General features: G+C 43.7%; 1 long non-coding RNA gene across 1 annotated transcript in view; it reads left to right on the top strand.

Moving 5' to 3' along the window:
• The first annotated feature begins 4,430 nt into the window (after positions 1 to 4,430).
• The window catches only part of LOC111545440, a 56,983-nt gene continuing 42,643 nt past the window's right edge, over positions 4,431 to 18,770 (top strand). The window contains exon 1 of the long non-coding RNA XR_002732456.1: positions 4,431 to 4,709. This is a non-coding gene — a long non-coding RNA (uncharacterized LOC111545440). The remainder of the gene's footprint in view (positions 4,710 to 18,770) is intronic.

Genomic DNA, 18,770 nt, shown 5'->3' with positions numbered 1-18,770 from the left:
TCTAGACTGAATGCTTTGTCTTCAGAGGTCTCCTTGGGCTTCTGTGTGCCTGATCATCCATCATAGCCCTAAAAAATAATCAGAGACAGAAATTTTTATTTAAAAACATTTTTATTCCCTTGTTTAATAGATTCTGATTCTGATTCACAATCGATTCTGAATAATACTCATTAACTGAATGAAGGACAAGGAGGTGGGTCCCTCTCAAATGTTGATGGTGTTGGGCTGAGGTGGATTTTATAAATTAAATCAGTGGTTTTGGAGTCCCAGAGCAATAATTTCCTAGGGAGTTAGGATGAGTGGACCACATCTTCCAAGGGGCTGCATGTGAATCTGACCCTGCCCTTTGCCACTGTTCTCTCCTGGTTCGATTCTGAATCCTCTGGTTCGATTCTGAATCCTCTGGAGTAGGGTCCAGGAATTGTGTCTTTTTTTTTTTTTTTTTTTTTTTGAGACAGGGTCTTGCTCTGTCACCCAGGCTGGAGCACAGCAGTGCAATGACAGCTCACTGCAGCCTCAATCTCCCAGGCTCAAGCAATCCTCCCACTTCAGCTTCCTGAGGAGCTGGGACTGCAGATATGCACCACCATGCCTGGCTAAGTTTTAAAACTTTTTTGTAGAGATGGGGTCTCATTATGTTGCCCAGACTGGTCTCAAACTCCTGAGCTCAAGGGATCCTCCTGCTTCGGCCTCCCAATGTGCTGGGATTACAGGTGTGAGCCACCGCATCCGACCTGAAAGTTGGTCTTTTTCAGAGGTCCCCAGTCATCCTTACAATTAGGCCAGTTTGGGAAACACTGAACTTGAAGGAATAAACCATTGGTCCTTTCATTTCCTTGCACTTCCACATAACCCATCTCAGAAGCCCCCTCTGGACATCCTGAGGCTGGGGGTCCCAGGACCAAAATTTGAGAACACTGCCCCAGAACAGATGTCAAACTCAGAGGCTTGTTCAAGCACAGATTATGGGCCCCACGTCTAGAGTTTCTGATCTAGTTGGTCTGAGGTGAGGTTGGGGAATTTGCATTTTTAGTGAGTCCCCTGATCATGCTGATGCTGCTGGTCCAGATACCACACTTTGAGAAATCTCCTGTGCTAGATCATTCTGTTGTGTTAAAGAGTAGATTTGCCCTCACCCGGACCAGAGACTTTTCTTCATGTCAAGCTTAGATGTATATAATTGTAATAACTGACATACCAGGCCTTCCTTATAAATCACCAGCTTCCTTAATTATTACAGAGCTCTGCTCTTGCAATGTGTAGAAATATTCTATTTACCGTTAGAAGTAGGTATTAGGTGGCCAGGCGCCATGGCTCATGCCTGTAATCCCAGCACTTTGGGAAGCCGAGGTGGGTGAATCACAAGGTCAGGAGGTCAAGACCAGCCTGGCCAACATGGTGAAACCCTGTCTCTACTAAAAATACAAAAAATTAGCTGGTTGTGGTGGCGGGTGCCTGTAATCCTAGCTACACTGGAGGCTGAGGCAGGAGAATTGCTTGAACCCGGGAGGCCAAGGTTGCGGTGAGCCGAGATCATGCTGTTGCACTCCAGCCTGGGCAACAGAGCAAAACTCCGTCTAAATAATAATAATAATAAAAAAAAGGAAGTAGGTATTAGGAAACTTAGGTGCTAGGATTCCACTTACAACCCAGAGGCAAACTTCAGGAACGTCTACAGAGAAGTCATTTCCCTCTATGTGGCCTGATTTTCCCCTCATTTGCCAAATACAACATCTTGAGAAGATGAAATGAGAGAATAAAATAGAACACACATTTATCCTCTGTTAACTGATCATAGGGTAAAAAGAAAATATTAAAAAAAAAAAAAAGGCTGAGCATGGTGGTTCACACCTGTAATCAGCACTTTGGAAGGCCAAGATAGAAGGATTGCTTGAGGCCAGGAGTTTGAGACCAGCCTGGGCAACATAGCAAGATCCCCATCTCTAAAAAAAAATTAGCCTAGTATGGTGGTTGCACGTCTGTAGTCCTAGCTACTGGGGAGACTGAGGCAGGAGGATCTCCTGAGCCTAGGAATTTGAGGCTGCAGTGGCACAAATACAATTGTGTACACTGTACTCTAGCCTGGGCAACAGAGCAAGATCCTGTCTCAATAAATAAATAAATAAAATTCAAACACATTCAGAAAAAGTTTAAAGCTCAAGGCACAAATATTAGCCATTACCCTCAGCTTCTGACTTGGGGAGATGAGGAATGTGGCTCCTGGGTCCTAGTTTGTTATTAACTTTAGGGGCAGTGGCCAGGCTTCCCTTTCTTCATCTCTAAAAGGTGGGGATTAGCCTGGACTGTTTCAAACATCGCTCACAGCTGGGAGATCACGAGGTTTCAACCCTGACCCAGCACCTGAGACTGGGTTCATTTTTATGTTGGTTCATATGGAGATCTGTTTCTACTCTTCAGATTGTAATCTAGGTTTGGGGCATGAAATATTCCATTTAAAACATCTAGGATGCTTGCAGCAAGTGGGCAGAAAAAGTGTGAGGGCCATTTAACACAAAACAAGGCCAGATGGAAACAAAAACCAAGTGAAACGTGGGCCGTGGTGTTCTGCAGAGTGGCCTGACTTATCAGTGTGTTCTCTTCAATGCCTGTCAGAGAAGAGGCGATCACTGTGTGTTATGAAATCAGATCTGTAACCGGAGAAAAGATGAAATTGCTTAACTAGCCTGACTCATGTCAGTTTTTATTTGAGAAGAGAAAAAACATCCCTTTGAATAAGCGAAATATAGCAGTCCTTATCTGTCTAGCAACTGTACTCTCTGTATAAAAAAAGGTAGCCCCATTATTCTACAATTATTATTTTTTTAATTATAAATAAATACAATATAAATGTATTGAAGGAAGGTGTGCAAACTTATTTTACTAATGGTCTGTGTGATCACAGTAGTTTGGAGACCACTGCTCTAAGTGATGAAATTTCAGGGGTCCCTGCTTTGTCCTTTGCATATTTCTTTTTAAAGAAACTTTGAAAAATAAACATTATAATTATTATTATTTTTTGAGACAGAGTCTTGCTCTGTTGCCCACACTGGAGTGCAGTGGCGTGATCTCGGCTCACTGCAAGCTCCGCCTCCCGGGTTCACTCTGTTCTCCTGCCTCAGACTCACAAGTAGCTGGGACTGCAGGTGCCCGCCAGCATGCCTAAAAAATTTTGTATTTTTAGTAGAGATGGGGTTTCACCATGTTAACCAGGATGGTCTTGATCTCCTGACTTCGTGATCTGCCTGCCTCGGCCTCCCAAAGTGCTGGGATCACAGACGTGAGCCACCGTGCCCGGCTGACATTATTTTTAAAAGTAGTTTTAGTCCACAGAAAAATTAACCAGAAGATATAGAAATATCTCATATCCTCCCTGCCCCCATACATACATAGCCACCCTCTTGTCAACGTCGCTTCCACCAGAGTGTACATTTGTCACAACTGATAACCCACATTGACACGTCATTATCACCCAAAGTCCATAGTTTACGTTAGGGTTTACTCTTGGTGGTGTACATTCTGTTAGTTTGGACAAATTTATAGTGGCATGTATCTTCCATTAAACCATCATACAGAGTATTTTCACTGGCCTAAGAATCCTCTGCGCTCTGCCTATTCATCCCTCCCTCCACCCTAACGCCTAGCAACTACTGCTCTTTCTACCATCTCCATCGTTTTGCCTTTTCCATGTTGCCATATAGTTGGAATCATACAGTATGTAGCCTTTTCAAACTGGCTTCTTTCACTGAGTAATATGCATTTAAGTTTCCTCCATGTATTTTCATGGCTTGATAGGTCATTTCTTTTCAGTGCTGAGTAATATTCCATTGTCTGAAAGTACCACAGTTTATTTATCCATTCTCCTACTGAAGCACATCTTGGTTGCTTCTAAGTTTTGGCAATTTTGAATAAAGCTGCTATAAACATCCATGTGCAGGTTTTTGTGTGGACATAAATTTTTGACTTCTTTGGGTTAAAACCAAAGAGTATGATTACTACATTGTATGGTAACCATATGTTTCTTTTTGTAAGAAATTGCCAATCTATCCTTAAAGTGACCATACCACTTTGCATTCCTATTAGCAATGAATGAGGGTTCCTTTTGCTGCACATCCTTGCCAGCATGTGATGTTGTCAGTTGTCAGGTTCACGACTACACCAAATATTATGCTGAATCCGAAGGGAGTGGCTGGATGAGCAGAAAGAACACTCGGGGGGCTGTAGGCAGGTGAAAGATGGTTTTATTCAGCAGCAGCTCTCATCAACAGCTTTCTCTCACACTGCCCGCCCTGTCTCCGCTGCTTAGTCTGGCGGCTCCCACACACAGCTGCGTAGCCGGCTCTCCCTTGCCTTCAGGGTGAGCAGCTTAACTCTTTCTCTCTCTGGGCACGAGTGAGCTGAGCTATGTCCTGGCTCCTTCTGTCCATCTGCAAAGACGGACAGCTCTGACTCACTCTTTCTTTCTCTGGGCACCTGCGCGCCCACCATGTCAAGCCATGCTGAGGCGTGCCGAGTCCAAGAGCCGTGTCTCTGGTGCACAGTGTTAACAGGGCAGTTATACCTTTTACAGACAACTGTGGCTCCAAGTCAAGTATGAACTTACACAAACAGGTTATATAACAAGTGGAGGTGTGCGCCTGCGTGCCAAACTTGCTGATTCACACAGGCCTGGATACCCGCCTCGGCCTATTCCTTGACCAAAGCACATCAAGGTACCTTACATCAGTGTTCTGGATTTTGACTGTTCTAAAAGGTGTGTAGGTGGTATCTCATTGTTGATTTAATTTGCATTTTCCTGATGACATACGTCGTGGGGCATCTTTAATATGCTTATTTGTCACCCGCATATCTTTTGTGGTGAAGTGTCTCTTAAGGTCTTGGCCCATTTTTAATTGGTTGTTTGTTTCCTTACTGTTGAGTTTCAAGAGTTGTATTTACGTTTTGGATAATAGTCCCATATCAAATACATCTTTGGCAAATGTTTTCTCCCAGTGTGTGGCTTCTCTTTATATTATCATAAGTATTTTTTACAGAGCAGAAGTTTCTAATTTTAATAAAGTCTAGCTTATCAATTTTTTCTTTCATAGATCACACCTTTGGTGTCATGTCAAAAAAGTCATAACCTGGCTGGGTGCAGTGACTCACACTTGTAATCCCAGCACTTTGGAAGGCCAAGATGGGAGGATCACTTGAGCCCAGTAGTTCAAGACAGCCTGGCAACAGAGAGAGACTCTATCTCTACAAATATTTTCAGAAAAATTAGCCAGGCATAGTGGCATGTGCCTGTAGTTACAGCTACACAGGAAGCTGAAGTGGGAGAATCACTTGAGCCTGGGAGGTCAAGGCTGCAGTAAGCTGTGGTTGTGCCACTGCACTCTAGCCTGGGTCACAGAGACCTTGTCTCAAATAAATAAATAAATAAACCAAAGCAAAACAAAAAGTCACCACTAAAGCCAAGGTCATCTAGATTTTCTCCTATGTTATCTTCTAAGGGTCTTATCATTTTGTGTTTTACATTTAGATCTGTGATCTATTTAATTTTTTGTGAAGGGTATAAAATCTATGTCTTCATTCATTAAATGTCCTGTTGTCCCAGTACCATTTTTTGAAAAGATTATCTTTTCCCCATTGTATTACCTTTGTTTTTTTGGTCAAAGATCAATTGACTATATTTATATGGGTCTGTTTCTGGGATCTCTATTCTGTTTCATTGATCTCTTTATTCTTTTTTTTTTTTTTTTGAGATGGAGTCTCATTCTGTCACCCAGGCTGGAGTGCAGTGGCCCAATCTCGGCTCACTGTGACCTCCGCCTCCTGGGTTCAAGCAATTCTCCTGCCTCGGCCTCCTGAGTAGCTGGGGTTACATGTGTGTGTCACCACGCCCAGCTCATTTTTGTATTTTTAGTAGAGATGGGGTTTTACCATGTTGGCCAGGCTGGTCTCAAACTCCTGACCTCAAGTGATCCACCTGTCTTGGCCTCCCAAAGTGCTGGGATTACAGTGGGTGAGCCACCGCGCCCGGCTCTTTGTTTATTGTTTTGCCAATACCACACTGTCTTGGTTGCTGTAACTTTATAGTAAGTCCTGAAGTCAAATACTGTAGGTCCTCTAACTTTGTTCTTCTCCTTCAATATTGTGTATCCTACCACTATTTTCAAGGAAGTTAAAAAAAAATCCATCTTTTTTTTTTTTCCCAACTCTTGCTATAACCCTCACACTGTGCACCAACTCAGCCTCTGTCTTTTACTCACTGGGTGATCTTAGCTGTTCTCTGCTTTTGTGAAAGAAAGAATCTACGTCAGGATATTTATAATTATATACAAAATCCAAACACACTCAGAAAAAGTTTAAAGCTCAAGAAACAAATATCAGCCATTACCCTCAGCTTCTGACTTGCGGAGATGAGGAATGTGGTTCCTGCGTCCTGGTTTATTATTACCGTCACGCGCGTCTGTGTGAAGAGACCACCAAACAGGCTTTATGTGAGCACCATGGCTGTTTATTTCACCTGGGTGCAGGCGGCTGAGTCCGAAAAGAGAGTCAGCGAAGGGAGATAAGGGTGGGGCCGTTTTATAGGATTTGGGTAGGTAAAGGAAAATTATAGTCAAAAGGGGGTTGTTCTCTGGCGGGCAGGAGTGGGGGTCACAAGGTGCTCAGTGGGGGAGCTTTTTGAGCCAGGATGAGCCAGGAAAAGGAATTTCACAAGATAATATCATCGCTGAAGGCAAGGACAGGCCATTTTCACTTCTTTTGTGGTGGAATGTCATCGGTTAAGGCGAGGCAGGGCATTTGCACTTCTTTTGTGATTCTTCAGTTACTTCAGGCCATCTGGGCGTATAGGTGCAAGTCACAGGGGATGCGATGACTTGGCTTGGCTTGGGCTCAGAGGCCTGACAATTACCTTTAGGGGTGATGTGGAGCCAGTGGCCAGGCTTCCCTTTCTTCATCTCTAAAAGGCGGTGATTAACCTGGACTATCTCAAACATCACTCACAGCTGCGAGAGCACGAGATTTCAAACCTGACCCAGCACCTGAGATTGGCTTCAGTTTTACGTTGGTTTATACAGAGGTCTGTTTCTACTCTTCTTCAGATTGTAATCTAGGTTTGGGACACTAAATATTCCATTTAAAACATCTAGGGCTGGGTGCTGTGGCTCCTGCCTGTAATCCCCACATTTTGGGAGGCTGAGGTGGGTGGATCACCTGAGGTCAGGAGTTCGAGACCAGCTTAAACTTATGTAATTATAACTCATATAACTGTAAGTATCCTGACTTAGAGCTGATCCTGACCACAATGGAGCCTCTAGGATGCAGGTGAACACACAGCCAGGGGAACTAGGCATCCCAGCAGAAGATGAGTGTGTGAGGATGAATCCCTCCCTCTACACAGGGCTGTACACTTCACAAGGCTCTAAGCCTTGCAGCCAGCCAGGGAGAAAAGCAGAGCTGGTAGCAGAATCTTTATTTCCCTAGGAATAAAACTCTGGCTCTTAGAAGTCAAATGAATTTCCCATAGTCCTCTAAATAGGACTGTAAAACATCTGGCTTGAGTTCAGTATTTTTTTCACATAGCTTAGAAGGTCAGGAGAACCAGGGTCTCTTTCTGCGTGAACCCAGGAAGGTCCTGAATCACCAGCATCTCCTCAAGGAAGAAGAAACCCTGGCTTGCACGTGGGGTGGAAGCAGGTGAAACAAGGGACTCTCACCTGGAGCCAGCACATAGGTTCCTGGACTAGAGAAAGCCTGGCTCCCGTGGGTGTCCTGAGGCACAAATAACTCATGAATCCTAGTCAGTCCCTGGGGGCAGTTTGTTAAATTGAATTCTGAAGTAAGCTGGATGATCTGAGCTAAACATAACTAGACCTTGTTTGAGAATGGGTCTCTACAAATTTAGCTACTTCCCCATGCTTGCTTGTAGTTGGCAAGTTGCATTAAAAATTGTCCACTGATTGCTGTAACATCCATTCTCACTTATATGTTTGTATGTAAGTTCTTTCATTTTAAGGGGAGAGCTCACTGAAGGCCACTGGCTGGGTGGTAGCAGCAGGCTGTTGGGCAGCAAAGGCTGGGGTTGGGGCCAGAGGGCTGCCATTACACCAGCCTTGCTCTGGAGAACAACTTTTGGTTGTTGAGGAATGGTATGACGATTAGTGAGATGTCATTAGAGAATATAAAATATAAATGGCTATGAACACTAATTGTTGCAGTAGTTAGGGACTGACTGATAGTAAGATTTGCCAGGCACAGTGGCTCATGCTCGTAATCCTAGCACTTTGGAAGGCTGAGATGGGAGGATCACTTAATTCCAGGAGTTTGAGGCCACCCTGGACAACATAGTAAGACCCTGTCTCTACCAACATATTTTTTAAAAATTAGCCAGATGTGGTGATGTGTGCCTGTAGTCCCAGCTATTTGGGAGGCTGAAGTGGGAGGATGGCTTCAGACTGTAAGGTGAAGACTGCAGTGAACCAAAATCATACCACTGCACTCCAGCCTGGGCTACAGAGCAAGACTCTGACTCAAAAAAAAAAAAAAAACAAAAAACAAAAAACAACAAAAAAAAAACAACTAGAATTATGAAGTAACTAGTGTGCAATTATATTGAAATTGTTACTTGTCCGTAGCTAGACTATAAGGTACATTCAGGTGGGGCCCATCTTTGTCTTTTCACTGATGTCTCACTGTTTATAGAGTTAGGCATTTAAAAATTATTTGTTGAATTAAATTATTGAATGCAATTGAGGATAGAAATGAGTTAACTTTAAAAAATATTATCTTCTAGGCCAGGCGCGGTGGCTCACACCCATAATGCCAGCACTTTGGGAGGCTCTGGATAAATTAGTTTCACCTTAAATCCATTTTGTAACAAAACAGGGATAAGTATGTTAATGAATGAATGACTAAGTAAGTCAATGATCAAAACAGTAAGCGAAACAAATGGGAAATAATACATCAGTAGCCTCTTGACCTGCCTTGGTGGAGTGAGGCTCTGGGCATCTGCTCTGAAGAGTATTCTGGGCTCCCCAGAGGTCTATAGTAGTCCATCCCAATTTTGATGGAGACCAGAGGAATGAGACCAAGGCCATCATCTCAGTTCACACAGGAACCACCTGGAGTTGCTCAACCTTGCAGCCCAGGTTGCAGCATGGAACCAAACTAGTCCTGCCAGAATGATGGTGTGAGCAATGTCTGCCTTCTCAGGGATTTTTCTTCCTTCCTGTGGGAGCTGGAACCATGCTCCATGTCCTAGCACGTATTCTCATTTGGGTCCCTCATAGGACTGACCATGTCCCATGTGTCAGCTTTTCCCTTGACTTTCTTCTTCTCCCCATGGTGTCCTGCTCTGCTCTGTGTGGGATCTGGTTAACCTGGTGGAAGGGAACAGCCTCCAAGAGATGGAAACTCTCATGGTGAGAATGTCAGACATAACTGAAAGCCAGAGTTGAAGGCATTTCTGGAGGATGGGCCACGGATTCCTTCCTTCTATGGGTCACTTGGGTCACCTGTGTACATGCTAGAGACCAGGCCGGGTGTAGTAGAAGATTCAACACAGGACCAGGCGTGGTGGCTCATGCCTGTAATCCCAGCACTTTGGGAGGCTGAGGCGGCTGGATCACGAGGTCAGGAGATCGAGACCATCCTGGTTAAAACAGTGAAACCCTGTCTCTACTAAAAATACAAAAAATTAGCCAGGCGTGGTGGCAGGCGCCTGTAGTCCCAGCTCCTCGGGAAGCTGAGGTGAGAGAATGGCGTGAACCCGGGAGGTGGAGCTTGCAGTGAGCCGAGATCATGCCATTGCACCTCTAGCCTGGGAGACAGAGTGAGACTCCATCTCAAAACAACAACAACAAGATTAAACACAGACACAGACCTTTTCCCTCCAGAACCTTACGAATGAATGAAGGGACCAGCAGCTGCACAGATCACTGTAGTAAAGACAGTATATAATAAGAGCAATCATTTTTTGTTTAAATATTGATTTGCTGATTCCTATAAAAATGCTTCTTTTGCCCTTTTTTTCTTCCCATGAGCCTTTCTTGCCTCTTTAATGTTATTTGATTGTACTTTCCAGCTCATGGACATTACACAGAATGGCAGTTCCTAGGAAAAGCGAGAATAGAAAAAAACCATAGCTTTTCAGTCAATTCTTGTTAACACTAGAGCCCAGAAGGGTCATGTAGGTCAATGAACTGTAGCTCCTGGCAATTGAAATAATTAATTTATCTTCTGAAAAAGAGAGATCAGGGTTGCCCCAGAGCTAAGTTAAAAACTGCGGGGTTAAGACAGGGCACAGTGATGCCTGTAATCTCTGTGCTTTGGAAGGCTGAGGCAGGAGGATTGCTTGAGGCCACGAGTCAGAGACCAGCCTGGGCAACATAGTGAGACATGACTGTATCACTGTACTCTGTCCAGACAGAGAGTGAGACTCTGTCTCTAAAAACAGAATAAAACAAAACAAAAAGCCGGGTGCGGTGGCTCACTCCTGTAATCCCAGTACTCACTCCTGTAATCCCACCCACCCTGTAATCCTGAGGCGGGTGGATCATTTGAGGTCAGGAGTTCGAGACCAGCCTGGCCAACATGGTGAAACCCCGTCTCTACTAAAAATACAAAAATTAGCCAGGCATGGTGGTGGGTGCCTGTAATCCCAGCTACTCAGAAGGCTGAGGCAGGAGAATCACTTGAACCCGGGAGGCAGAGGTTGCAGTAAGCTGAAATCATGCCACTGCATTCTAGCCTGGGTGACAGAGCAAGACTCCATCTCAAGCAAACAAACAAACAAACAAACAAAAACACACACAAAAAAAACCCTATGGGATTACCTGAGGTCTAGGACTAGATTGTCAAGGCAGGAGAAGGGTAATGACCTGGGCAGTACAGCAAAGGCTTCTGGAAATGACGCACACAGCTTATTATCTCTGCTCTCTTTTTTTTTTTTTTTTTTTTTTTTTTTTGAGACGGAGTCTTGCTGTGTCTCCTGGGCTGGAGTGCAGTGGCCGGATCTCAGCTCACTGCAAGCTCCGCCTCCCGGGTTCACGCCATTCTCCTGCCTCAGCCTCCGGAGTAGCTGGGACTACAGGCGCCCACCACCTCGCCCGGCTAGTTTTTTGTATTTTTAGTAGAGACGGGGTTTCACCGTGTTAGCCAGGATGGTCTCGATCTCCTGACCTCATGATCCGCCCGTCTCGGCCTCCCAAAGTGCTGGGATTACAGGCTTGAGCCACCGCGCCCGGTCTTATCTCTGCTCTCTATATCCTGCTCGTGACTTCAAGACATGACGGTGCTTTTCTGAACCTCAGTCTCTTCATTTGCAGCATGGCTATAATATCCATTCTATCCACCTCACAGGGTGGTCATGAGAATAGAATGAGTTACCATATATACATAAACTCCATGCTGAGCACACAATACAGGGCTTAGTGGCTGCCTCTCATTTCAGGAGAACTCACATTTCTTAGGTCACTGGGAAAAGGTTGAGATTGGCAAGTATCCCACATCCATTAGAGAGGTGACTCAGTGATTATCCTTCTAAGGATTAAAAACAGCTTTATCAGGCAGCCACTCTACTGCGATGTACATGATTTAATTTCAACTTAATCATCTCAACAACCGTACAAAGAAGGTATTTTCTTCTCCCTTAGACAGAGGATGAAATAAAAGTTCAGAAAGGGTAATTACACCCTGCCTGAGTTCACATAGGGATTTGAACTCAGGTCTGTCTGAGGTTCATTTACTTTTTACTCTGCCCCACTGGCTTTCAGCTTTGATAGGTATGGAAATAAAACCTAGCCCTTCACATCAGGCCATTATCCTATACACCCAAGTAGGCCATGGAGAAATGGCCTTTCTCTAAGGGGAAATGTGATCTCTGGAAAAGTCACCTTGCCTCTGGGCCATTGCACGGAGACAGCTGGGGTCCAATGAGATGCCAGTGCCCAACCAATGGGCATCAGCTCTTCATCCTCCTCTCTTTCTCTAGCATCATATCGGATGACCTCAAAGCCAACAGCTATGGAATGCATCTTCCTGGCCTCACAGGTCTCTTGAAGCTGTGAACTGCCCCCAGCAATCAAGCCAGATGGAAGCTTTGGATGGAAGCCTAGCTGGGGAACAGCTTGCGGGCTGAGTAGGGGTGTTCAGTGGGCGAGGGGCAGGCTTCACGGTAACTCTCTCTCCATGCAGTACTGCCTCCTCCTTCTGGCCTGCTTTCTGATGTCCCTAAGGCCTTTTCAAGTAGGAGGAGTGGAAGGACAGAGTGGATGTGGCCAATCAAGAAACACCATCCTCTAATCAGGTCACCCAGGCAGCCCCTCATCTAACCCAGCTGGCTCTGAGCCCTTTGCCTGGGGATCATTCTGTTTTGTAACAGCAAGACTGACCTCAAGCTAGGCCACTTGGTCTGGATCTTTGATCTAAACAAGCACGAGGACTTTCTCCCTGGAGAGTTCTGTCTTGCTGGCAGGTCTCCAGAAGGGGGCGTTGCTGTTGCATATGTCAATAGGATCGTTAGGAACAAGCTGCGGTAGTTTAGCCAAGGGAGTTTACAAGTTAGTCCTTTGCTTGGACTGCTTTGGTCACCAAGGGTAAGTGCTTGCTGATGACTTTTGCTCTGGTACATTAGTATCTAAACTTTCCAGAGATGTGTAAAAGAGAGCCTCATAAAATTTATAGGAGAACACATCAAAGTTACTAGATAGAAGGTCATTATACAAAAATTAATTTGCATTTTAAGGTACCTACCACAGTTAGAAAATAAAAAAATTTAAAACTAACACCTATAAGAGAAACAAAAGCTATAAGGTACCAGAAATATATACGTGAGCTTTATGAAGAAAATTATAAAACTTTACTTGTTTAGGTATTCTTTTTGTTTTTGTTTTTGTTCTTAGGGTTTTTTAGAGACAGGGTCTCTCTCTGTCACCCAGGCTAGGGTACAGTTGGCACCATGATAGCTCACTGCAGCCTTGAACTCTTGGACCCAAGCAATCCTCCTGCTTCAGGCTCCTGAGGAACTGGGACTACAGGTGGGTGACACCACACCTGGCTAATTTTTTTTTTTTTGGTAAAGATAGGATCTCACTATGTTGCTCAGGCTGGTCTCAAACTTTTGGCCTCAAGTGATCCTCCTGCCTTGGCCTCCCAAAGTGCTGTGATTACAGATGTGAACCACCGTGGTTGGCCTAGGTATTCTTTAATAGATAGATAGATATATTTATGATATGAAGGTTTGGTGTCATAAATTTCTTTTCTTTTTTTTTTTTTTTTGAGATGGAGTCTCCCTCTGTTGCTCAGGCTGGAGTGCAGTGGCACAATCTCGGTTCACTGCAAGCTCCGCCTCCCAGGTTCACGCCATTCTCCTGCCTCAGCCTCCTGAGTAGCTGGGACTACAGGTGCCTGCCACCACGCCCGCCTAATTTTTTGTATTTTTAGTAGAGACAGGGTTTCACCATGTTAGCCAGGATAGTCTCGATCTCCTGACCTTGTGATCCACCTGCCTTGGCCTCCCAAAGTGCTGGGATTACAGGTGTGAGCCACTGCACCCGGCCTTGGTGTCATAAATTTCAGTTCTTCCCAAATTATAAATTCTACGTGACTCCAACCAAATTCACATAGGATTTTTTTTTTTTATGGGTCTAGACAAGATGATTCTAACGTTATTGTAAGGACCAAAAATAGTTAAGAAATTTTGAAAAACTTCAAAATTGATGAACAACTTCAAGATGAACAACTCACCCTATAAGGCTATAAGGCCTGTTAAGACTGTGTCGCTTTAGCTCAGAAAGAGACAAACAGACCAACAGAACAGAATAGAGTCTCCCAAAACAGATCCCTGTACTTGTGAAGACTTGATATATGGCAGAGGTGACATGCAGATCAGTAGAGAAAGGATAAATTATTCAATTAGTGGTACTGGGAGTTTGATAGCCTATACTGGAAAAAAAAACCCAACGATATGAAATTTTAGGTGAAAAAAAATTTAAAGTAAAACTTTCAGACTTCTAGGAGAAGTACAGAAAAACTTCCAAGATCACAGTATAGGCAATAATATCATAAAATAGAATAAGTACAAGCACTAAAGGAAAACATTTGTAAATTTGTGTGCATTAAAATGTAAAGCTTTGGCTGGGCATGGTGGTTCATGCCTATAATCTCAGCACTTTGGCAGGCCAAGGTGGGAGGGTCACTTGAGTCCAGGAGTTTAAGACCAGTCGAGGCAACCTAGTGAGACCCCATCTCTACAAAAGATAGGAAAAAATAGTCCAGCATTGTGTTAGTCCATTCTCACACTGCTATAAAGAACTATCTGAGACTGGGTAATTTATAAAGAAAAGAGATTTAATTGACACAGAGTTCTGCAGGCTGTATAGGCGGTACGGCTGGGGAGACCTTAGGAAACTTACAATCATGATGGAAGGTAAAGGGGAAGCAAGCACATCTTCACTTGGTGGCAGGAGAGAGAGAGAGAAGGGGGAAGTGCTACACACTTTTAAACAAACAGATCGCATGAGAATTCCATCATGAGACAGCACAGCACTAGGGAGATGGTGCTAAACCATTAGAATCCACCCCCATGAGCCAATCACCTTCCACCAGGCCCCTCCTCCAGCACATGGGAATTACAATTCAGTATGAGATTTTGGTGGGGAAACAGAACCAAACCATATCAGGCATGGTGGTGTGCCCCTGTAGTCCCAGCTTCTCAGGAGACTGAGGTGGGAGGATTGCTTGAGCCAGGGAGGTCGAGGCAGCAGTGATCTGTAATCATGGCACTGCACTCCAGCCTGGGTGACAGACAAAGACCCTGTCTCAAACAAACAAACAAACAAACAAAAAAAGGTAAAGTTTCTTTTCCTCAAAATATGCCATAAAGTAAGATAAAAAATAGACAAACACAAACTGGGAGAAGATATTTGCAATGTGGCAGTCAGGGGAATGTGCTGTTCGGCTCCTTTCAACAGAGACACACGTATGAGGTGTGACTGACTGACAGCCTGGAGCTGCCTTATCTTCAGGATCTACCACTGTGTTCTAGCAGAGTCCATGCTCGCTCTGAACGATCCTAGCCAATGACTGAGCATGGAGGGAGTACCAGAGTTGAGTCATTCTTGCTCAATGTGGGACTTCTTTAAAAGGCAAACTTTCTTCCGGGGCTCCCCATTTCTTAGAGGTGCCCTGCAGATGGAGGCTTTTCCTACCCAATTCTCTTTCCTCTTCTTCCCTTTCACAGGCATAAAGATCTGCATTGGTGTCTGAAAACCCTCCCCAACCATGCCTGCTCTTTTCCCCACTATCCTGCACAGGTGTTACCCCCCCCCCATTATTGTCTTGCACTTCCAATTTTGTTTTGATTTCTGCTTCTTGGAAGACTTGAATGAACATAGCCTATAAAGAACAAAAGCCTAGTATCCAGGCTGGGCATGGTGGCTCATGCCGTAATCCTAGAGCTTTGGGAGGCTGAGGTGGGAGGATTGCTTAGGGCCAGGACTTTGAGACCAGCCTGGGCCAAATAGCAACACCTCATCTCTACCAAAAAAAAAAAAAAAAAAAAAAAAGAACTATTATTCAGAATGTATATGATTTGGAATCAAATGCATTCTATAGGATTCAAATCATATAGACAAATTTATATGCAATCCAAACTGTAGATTGATAAGAAAAAATAAATGTCTCAATAGGAAATTAGGCAAAAGACATGAACAGGCAATTCACAGAAGATGAAATCTAAAAGGCCAATAAATACATGAAAAGATGCCAATCTCAGTAGTAGTCAGGGAAATGTAAATTAAAGCAAAGCAAGGTACCATTTTATATCTATAAGACTGGTAAAAACGACCATTTGCCAAAGTATTCAAGAAGATACAGAGCAACAGGTACATTGTGGGTGGGAGTATAAATTGATGCAACCATTTTGAATAGTAATTTAGTAATTACTTATCTAGTAAAGATGTGGAAGTACTTAACCATCATTCCACTTAAGAGATTCTCCCATGTGTGCATAAGATATGTAGAAGAATATATTGTAGAATTATTTGAAAGAAGAAAAAACCCAGAACAACCTAAATGTTCACTAAGAGAAAAACAAATAAGTAAATATCATATAACTGTGAAAAGAAACCAGAACAAAAATTTCCAGGAAATTTTTGAAAAGCAAGTGAAAAGTTGACTTTGGCTGTGAAAGTCCTGTAATGTTTATTTTATTTATTTTAAAGTAAAAAGAGAGGAAGAAAGAGAAAGAGATACTTGTTTATCTTCTAGTCTACAGAAACTAAATTAATGAGTACTTTTGATATGATTTGTATTGGCCACATTAACTCCTGAAGGAGACAAACTATGGTTTTGTCAATCCTTCATCTATCAAAACAGATGAGGAAGAGTCATTTGGTAACAATTTGTTTTCTTTTCTTTTTTTTTTTTCTCTCATCAGTCTTGACAACTGTTGAAGGTGCTAGAAGTTTGGTGGTGCTCTCTTAAATGTCTGGCCTGAGTGTGCCTGGCATTCAGAAATACAGATGAGAAGGGGGAAGGGGAGGTGGGTTATGGCGGGTGGAGCAGAAAGGAATGTGGGCCACCCTAGCATGTGTCCCTGCTGGGGAACTGCCTTGCTACCCAGCCTTCATCTAGCATAAGGCTGCCAGCCAGCTGCTGCCTCATGTGTGCTGTCCTGGAATTCTTATTATATCTCAGAAATCCTGTTCTGGCCAGTGATGAAATTACAGACAGCAAAGTCCAGCCTTGCCTATGTGACCTGAGAGGGGAAACCTCTCTTCTGGATCCCAGTTTTGGAAAATCTTTCAGGCCTGTCTGCCAGGGACTTGTCCTCAGTTGCCTTCCTGATCTGGGACCAACTGAGAAGCCCTGAACTGTTTACTGCCCCCTCCCTTCCCACTGGAATGCATCTATTGACTTTGTCACCATACCCTCCGATCAAGCCAGCAACAGGTAATAAGCATCAATAAAGAGCAAGACCTGGGGCTAGCATTGAACATAAGCAACTAGATCAGATCTGGCTTCCAAAGAGGTTCAATGAAAAGAAGTGTTATTTTATTTTTTTAAATCTTATTCAGAAAATATTTATTGAGCCCTACAATGTACTTGGGGGGAAACATGGGAAAAGATTCATACCTTGTTCTCAAAGTGTTGAAAGCTCAGAGCAGAAGGTAGACAAGAGAATGGATGATTACTTTTGGATGAGATAAGTGCTAGGACAGATAAGAGCAAGGTACAATGGCACCCACTGGAGACCCCAGGAGACTTAAACCTGAGAGCTGGGGAAGGCTTCCTGGGGAAAGGACATCTCAACTGAGACCTGAAGGAACAGGACTTAGCCAGGTGCTCTGTGTAGGGGTTGGGGTACAGTGGGGGTGACTGTTAGGAAATAGAGATTGAAATTATAGACAGAGCAAATAACAAGGGCAAAAGGAAAGAGCAAGGCCAAGAATGATTTGCAGGGGGAAATACTGGGGTCAAGGAAACTAAGTAAGAGACTGGGAATGAAAGGCATCCGTTGCTTCAGGGAGTCTATGGGAAGAGGCTTTCTTCTCCTCTCTCCCCTTCTCTTTATTTTCTCCTTCTTCTTCTCTCTCTTTTGTTCTTCCCCTCATTAAATACTTTGTGATTCTTCTATGCATTTGGGAGTGTATTGGTGACTCCAAATGAAGGAAATGGTGGCAGTATTATTGGGGTAGGAAGTGATGTGTGGTAGGTAGAATAATGGCCCCCCTAAAGGGGTTCATTTCCTAATCCCCGGAACATGTGAAAATGTTACTTTATAAGACAAAAAGTACTTGGATTGAGTTAAGGATCTTGAGATGAGGAAGTTATCCTGGATTATCTGGGTGGGCCCAAGGTAATCACAAGAATCCTTAAAAGATGGAAGAAGAGAGAACTTTGTCGAAACGGTAGGGGCCAAGGGAAAATTTCCCCTTTACTCTCTGAAGGTTTGCTGAAAAATCAACTCATAAATGGCAGATTACTTGGAGAAAAGGCATATAAACATATTGAAGGCTTATTTATTTAAGGCTCTGTGTATAACACAAGAGCCTTCAGAATGCAGACCCAAAGATACAGGGAAAATTGTCCATGTTTATGCTTAGGTTCAGAAAAGTATGGACAGCCATGTAGAAATATAATTGGACAAAAAGATTATGATCTAATGCTAATGTAAGTGCCTGATGGGTTCTTCTGGCCTGCTGCCCAGAAAAGCCAAGTCACTGAGAACAGCAGGTGTTGCAGCAAAGAAAGAGTTCACTAATCACAGGGTCAGTCAAGCAAAAGGATGGAAGATAATTCTCAAATCCACCTCCCTGAGAACTCAGAGCCTAGGGTTTTTTAAGGGTAGTTTGGTGGAGAAAGAGCTAGGGAATGGATATGCTGATTGGTTGAGTTGGGAAGGAAATCACAGAGGGTTGAAACTGTCTTCTTGTGCTGAGTCAGTTCCTGGGTAGGGGGTCACAAGACCAATTGAGACAGTTTCTTGATAATGGGTTAACTGTTCTGGATGACACCAGCTGGTTCATCAAAATGAAAAGTCTGAAAGATACCCTCAAACACCAATTTTAGGTTTTACAATAGTGATGTTATCTGTAGGAGCAATTGAGGAGGTTACAAATCTTGTGGCTTTTGCTTCTGAGGCTGCTTCTGAGACCTTCATTTTGGGATGTTATTTTCTGAGCCCCAACAATGCTCTGCTGTTTTCTTTGAAGCTGGAGGAAGGGGCCACAAGCCAAGGAATGCAGGTGGCTTCTGGAAGCTAGGAAAGGCAAGGAAGCAGT

This window comes from Piliocolobus tephrosceles, chromosome 15, assembly GCF_002776525.5.
Source record: "Piliocolobus tephrosceles isolate RC106 chromosome 15, ASM277652v3, whole genome shotgun sequence".
NCBI classification, from domain to species: domain Eukaryota; kingdom Metazoa; phylum Chordata; class Mammalia; order Primates; family Cercopithecidae; genus Piliocolobus; species Piliocolobus tephrosceles.
This window is presented reverse-complemented; position numbering and strand designations above follow the sequence as displayed.